We start from the raw sequence: 6,721 nt of genomic DNA on the forward strand, positions 1-6,721 counted from the left end.
GCCGGTGCAGACTGCCGCCTTTACAGTAATTAATCAACGCAAATTATTAGACTGCAAGCCAAAATTTTCCATGAAAATCAACAACCATCCAGTCGAAACCTATTAATATGTACTGTATTTTTTTTGTTTTTCTTCGCATGTGGGCAAATTCGTCAGAGATTCACGTCAGAGATCTAACGACATTCCGTAACGCCGAGTTGCTCTGAATCAATGACGTAAAATTGGACGAAGACAATAAAAACAAATATAATCGTGCACTGATATATGAAAAAATGTTACATGCATGAGTTTCAGGCCTTAATAAAATTTGTCCATGTCAAAATCACTAAAGGTAGTGCCTTCATCAATGTGGTCTTTTGTTTTTTTTTAATTCGCTAACATACATGATCAATGTAAGAGGTTCTTAAGATCACTCAGTAAGAACAGAAAACTATGTTGTGCCCAGCTCGTTCTATAGCAAAAACTATAGTTCACTTTGAAAAGCAGGTGAATCTTGTTGTGGTGTGAGGGTTTTACATGAACCCGGTTAAACCATGCCTTCGCTTTAAACTGCTTTTGTGATTCCTGTATTATTTTATTGAACACGACAATTTAACATGGTACACCTTCTCCTATTTTCAGGGTAAATGTTGGCTGAGCAAAACTTAAATCTAGTGCCAAGAAAAAGGGAAAAACATATTTTTATATATTTTTTAATCACTTCAATTTTACAAAATTATAAAAAAAAACCTTAGTTTGCTCATTATTATGGCTGTGCAGGATAGTTGCTTGAACAGCGACGGACAGAAACAGAGATTGAGGTATGGATATATTGAGATCACCGCAACACATTTTCAGAAGCAAAAAAAGAAAAAAAAAAGAATAATCATGAAATGTATAAACATGTAAACAGATGTAGTTTGGCGAGATCGACTTATACGTCATGGAATTCGACATTTTTTCCACTGCTGATTCAAAACTGATCCTATCTGATCTACACGATGAAAATTCACTGAAAGTATGAGTCAACAACATGAAATGACACAGAAAGTCAAAAAAATAAAAAATAAACATAATTAGGAGTAAAAATTAATAACAATGTACTCTAGGATCATATTTTGTGATCGAATATAAGAATATAGATAGTGTTTCACTCTGGTGTGAGACAAAAAAAAACTGTATGTTGTATGTCGGTAAGCTTTTTACTGCATCCCGAACTTTGACTAGTGAAACTATTGGAAAAAACGAAATATTAGAGGCAACAGTTTGTATTTGCTTATTATATTTTAATATTTTTTATGAAACTAAAATGTAGTTTTGAGTATCTGTTGGAAAACCGTACTATCAAATTGGTTTTAACTCCTGGGTCCGAAAAATACGCGCAATGGATTCATTTTTATTTTTTTTTATTTTAATTTTATTTTTTTTTCCTTTGATACAAAACTTTGTGTTTCTATATTTCACCAACAGTTCTAGTTCGGTATTTGGGGTCGACTTTGGCGTGATTCAAAACTGTTGTTGTCTGATGTGCACGATTAAAAATACAAGTTTAGAGCTAACAGAAGAGATAAAAAAATCAAAAATTCAAAAAAAAAAGGAAAAATAAAAAACAGCAAAAAATTAGCAACTGTATAATCTTGCATTATGTTTTGTGACATATTCCAAGAATCTGAACAATGCTTTAGTCTAATGTGAACTGACAAACTGTGTGTTGTATGTTGATAAATATTAGGGGTATTCACTAAACTGATTAAATAACTGCGTAAGTCATTATTATCTGATTATTGAAATGTTTCATGAAATTTCGAATGAAATAATCCAAGATTGCCTTGGTGATTGCGACTTTTAAACAGTTTAATAAGTTAAGGGGCTGTCCATAAACCACGTGGTCATGAGGGAGGGGGGGGGGGGCTAGAGAAGTCCCAAAAGAATGACCACGTGGTTTATGGACAGCCCCTAACGCTGTTTATTGAATCCTCTAATTGTATTGTCTGGGCGAGACCAAAAGAGTGTAAGCGATTTCATGTATATTTTTATTTTTTTTTTATACAGAGAAAAACCCTGACGATGTTCACGAAAACCAAGTGACTTTGAGAAACAATACAGTGTAACTGGGTTTTGTTCCAGCGTACGAAAAACATTCGCGGCGGGATGAGCCCCCGTTGCATTTTTTTATATTTTTTATTTATTTTATTCTCAAATCAAAGAAAAACTGCTAATTTTTATTGGCAATGATTGTGGTTTCAAGTGTCTGTTGAAAACTACACAGCATAACTACTTTTTATTCCAGCGTTCAAAAATTTGTCGCGCAAGACGAATTCCCTTCACATTTTTTATTTTTATTTTTGTTTTACAATGACACAAACATCATGTCTAAATAAAATCTTCACAAAGAATTCCAAGAAATTGTTTCAAATGTATCATCAGTATGATTTCACTGAAACTGATCTCATTTTAATAAAGTGGAACAGGATGACTACTACCGTAACAATCGTACAATCATTCGACAAAGTTTATCCAGCTAGGAACGTTCCACGTTATGCAAACCCCGAACCCCGAAAGAGCGCTCAGACCAACTCCAATGATGACTCAACTAGGAGGGGCATTTTTTCCAGCTTAATCAATATTATTATGCAATTGAAACACTGGCACTGTGAGGAGGACGATTTGCGATAAGAAGAGAATGTTCTCCTGAAGGCAAATGGCTCTTTCGAATGTTCGAATCGCATCGTTAGATCGCGTTTGAAGTAGTTTAGATAGTTACTTTTGTAATAATTCTTGGTGCAATTCTCGGCGTTACTTCGCTCACCGCCTTCGGCGTCGCTGGTTGCATACTCGCCTAAGAAGTGAGTTGCACAGGTTACATAATGAGGCAGTCCCTTTTCCCGCAAAAGAAAACCCTCTTCCCAGAAGAGGCGGCGATGGAAGGCACTTCCTCGCCCGGAAAAAAATCGAATCGAATCTCGTCCTAATGATTTGGAGAAAACGGAAAAACTCCGACAGCACCAGAAGCTTCATCCGGAGTCGTGCACCGTGCTACCTACCTCGGAGGACATGACCTAGGCGACCAGGTAGGCTCTCCGGCCTCCCGTCTGTCTGTGTCTGATTCTGGATTACGCGGGGGATTCCCCCGGTTGGAAGAATGGAAAAAACAGGAATCCTCCCCGACCCTCTCTAACCGAAGAACCCTTTCTATTCCTAGGTTGGTTGTTCTGTAGGGTTGCGCAACTGTTTTCGCCTGTCGCCCCCCGTGCAGGGATCCTCTCGTCTTCCTTCGTTGGGCCTCCTCGTTTGGCCTACGTGTTCGTCGTTCAGCTGCTGGCTTCTCTAATACGCTACAAAGGGAACGGAGTGGGGTCACTCACGGTGCGGTGAGCGATGGGAACTCAGTCGCGGGTCGAGCTGCGAGCAGCGAGCGCCGTTACGGTTCGGGGTGAGGAAAAACAACGGAAAAACCACGCTTTTTCTTTTTTCTGACGACAACTATGAAGACGCGAAAAGCTTCCAAACAATTGCTCTCAGAGTTGAAGTTTAAATCAGATTTAAGCGATTCTCAACTATCGGTAAATGATTCTAAAACAATTCTAATTGAAATCCGGAGATTTTTCACGACAAATAAGAGTTGTCAAATTCCTCCCTTCGCTTCGGCCTTGCTCTCTTTTCGCAGAGTTGCTCTTTGTGCAAAAAAAGAGCAAGGTCGGGAGTTTGTCACTCAGAACAGGACTTTGACAAGCCAGATATGTCAGAAGCAAACTCAAAATACACTTCCATTAGGTAATAACTAGATTCACTAACATTTACCCACCGAAATCGCCCAAGAAAATTCGATTTCGATCGACATTTCAAAAGGAAAAAACACCCTTCACTTGAGAGCGTGAGTATCCGGTTTTTCTTCTCGATTTTTCCCTTATTTTTGTTTGGTGGATTTTCGCGCGAGTGAGTGCCGTCGCCGTCATCAGCGTCCAGAGAGCGGGAGCAACATTCCTTCCGCCACAAGGGGTTGCGTTCGGGAAGGAAGCGCGCTCTTGGCCTACTTGGACGGTGACGGCGGCGTACGCGGGGGTCTCTTTTTCCGAGTTTTTCCTCCTCAGCGAAACGAACGGCTGGCTGGTTACTCGACACACGGTAGAGGGAAAAAAATCGGCGAAAACTTTTATTATTAAATACCCTAAAAATAAATTTTCTACTTTGGCTTAATTCTCGACCGTTTGACACATGCGAAGAGTAGTGGCGGCGGTCGAAGAACGCGAACGCCAAGAAAGGGGGCCACTGTCGCCGACGGTCAGTAAGGCAACGCTTTTCAATATTTTATTTTTCTGTGTGTCCTGTGTGTTGTACTCGGGAGCGAGAGAGAGCGAGCGATCGAGTATGTCTCGTATTTTGGTGTAATGAGAACATGATTTTTATGGTTTTAAAAATAATTTTCGCTTGGTCGAGTTTTGTTGAGGTATGATGAGGCGAATTCAATGCTATTCTATGGAGAACACGTACTTTTTCAACTCCTGTTTGACAACTTCAACTTCCTAGTCGAAGCAGGGGGAGGTGCTCGCGAAGGGGGGATGCTCCTGGGGCGCAGGGATCCTTCCTTCTCGGCTGGGGGTTGGGCCGCTGACTGGGGCGGGGTGGTAGTGTTCGTTACTCCTTAGGACCTCCTCCGTTCACCAGCTTTCTTCCACTTTCTCGCACTTTCGTAAAATCGATTTTCCTACAACACTTTCCTTTCCTTCCTTGCTTCTTCTCTACACGCGCTCTCTGCTCTTCTTCGTTTCGCTTCTTCTCACACTGTCATTTTTCTTCGATCGAGGGGGGAAAAATCTTACACTCTATTCTCAAGAGGCTCTGCAATTCGATTAAATCAAGAGATGTTTCATTTCCATTAAGATTTCACTGGCACACACGGGTATTCACACAGAACGTTAGACAGCACGGGCAATTCCAGCTGGAGCTGTAGCACAATCTTCAAACTCAAAGGGGAACTTTCTTCGGAAACACAAGTTCACTGGCAAAAATCTGTGGTTAAGGGTTCGTCCGTTTCGCACTAGGGAAGAAAATTCCCTTTTTCTCTAGTCGAAGTTCGGTTTTCCACTGCTCTGTTCAGCCTTCTTTTTTTTCTTTCTTCAGCCCTTGCTGACTATTCCCGACTTCTTGGAAATCACGGACCGTGTACTCGCACCGGAGAGCACGCGGAGAAAAGTGACCGTTCGTTGATGGACAGCGATAGTCTCTAGGCCCAACTGCGGCGGTCGTAGCTCACGAGACCCCACGGCACTCACTCCCTCCCAAAGTGTCTCTCGCAACAACGTGCCAGTCACCCTCCTACCAGCACTCACACTCGCTCACGGTAGACTACGCGACGGGCCGTTGTGACAGTCACTCGGCAACTTACACCCCGCGCAGAGTCCTTCCAGTCTACGATCCGTTCAGAACTCAGCTTCCGGTCCGTGTATCCTGCCGAGTGACTCCACTTTGCAACGCTCACGTAATCCACCGGAACCACTCACTCTCATTCACCCCTAAAAGCTCCCGAATAGTCCTTGACTTGGCACTCGGCTTGCGAGAGATCGATCCATCAATATCCTTGCTGAAGTGGGCACTCATTACACCACACCATTCCAGTGAAGTGAAAATCCAATTTTAATCCCGATTTTTCCTATCGCAGAATCGCCATAAAATCACCGTCCACTTCACACCGAGTACCCAGCACGACTAACACACCACACTCTTGTGCATACCGTATTGTGAGGGGGATGTTACGATGAATGTAGAGTAGAGTAGAGCAGCACAACACCACCACACCACACTGAGGAGGCAAGAGGCTTGCTAACGGAACGCGACCTGCTTCGAACGTGTACGGCGCTCAACTGAACGCAACCGCCCGTCCGCCGTAAGGTTTTAGCTTCTTCGCGATGAAATCGCGAGCGAAAGCTCGCTCGATTCGCTCTCTGTTCTCTCACCCGCTCATCAGAGCACCGCACACTTCATTCGATTCCAATCAGCCTGCTATGACGTCACACTGCGTCACGTAAGTCGCGTGTTCGACGGCGACGGTCTCTCCTCGCAATCGTTCGCTCACTCTCACCAACCACCATCGCGCGCCGCCTCTCGCTCTCTTCCGCGTTGTCTTCGCTTCTCACCGTTGGCGCTGGTTGCGCTGATTGAACCACCCGACCGACCGACCGACCGTCGAACAAACAGGGATGTTAACTGTGCGACGACTGGGTGGGAGATTGCGAGTCCTTCCGAAGTCGAAGCTTTCCGTCTATCTACCGACCGCCGCCGCGCCACCAAGTCTCAACGCAAGGATCACACGGGACACGGTACACGGGAGCATACAACATAAGGAGGATTGCATAATGACTTGCCTCCTCCGCGTTGCACCTCCGGTGCAAGGCATCGAGCCTTCTTGATTCGCGACCGAAGTTGGTCGACTTACATAACCTTCCGCCTGCGTCCGGAGGAGGAATTACTGTGATGCGGGACGCTTCGGTCGATTAGAACCACCGGCGGAACACTTTCCATCCATTCTCCAGGCAACGACGAGTTGAAGCAAGTGTCAAAGTTGACGAAACTTCTATGGCTTTCGGATGGGTTCGGGGTGTCGGTCGGTGTCACCAGAATCGCCTTTGAAGAAAAAAGGTCAGACCCTTTTCGCGTTCCCAAAGCTTCGTCCGTATTGGGTTGGGTGGATGCGTGTCACCGAAGACCGAGAGACCGAGCATACATAATGAATGAGAAAAGTGGA

The 6,721-nt window shown here is 43.9% G+C and overlaps 1 long non-coding RNA gene across 1 annotated transcript; it reads right to left on the minus strand.

The window, feature by feature from the left end:
* Positions 1-4,470: 4,470 nt before the first annotated feature.
* Positions 4,471-6,212, minus strand: LOC134284691 (uncharacterized). The gene is made up of 2 exons (XR_009995884.1): positions 5,712-6,212; positions 4,471-4,818 (listed from the first exon to the last, which is right to left on the minus strand). It is a non-coding gene; the product is annotated as an uncharacterized LOC134284691 (long non-coding RNA).
* Positions 6,213-6,721: the final 509 nt, after the last annotated feature.

Source organism: Aedes albopictus, unplaced genomic scaffold (assembly GCF_035046485.1).
Source record: "Aedes albopictus strain Foshan unplaced genomic scaffold, AalbF5 HiC_scaffold_538, whole genome shotgun sequence".
In the NCBI taxonomy this organism is placed as follows: Eukaryota; Metazoa; Arthropoda; class Insecta; order Diptera; family Culicidae; genus Aedes; species Aedes albopictus.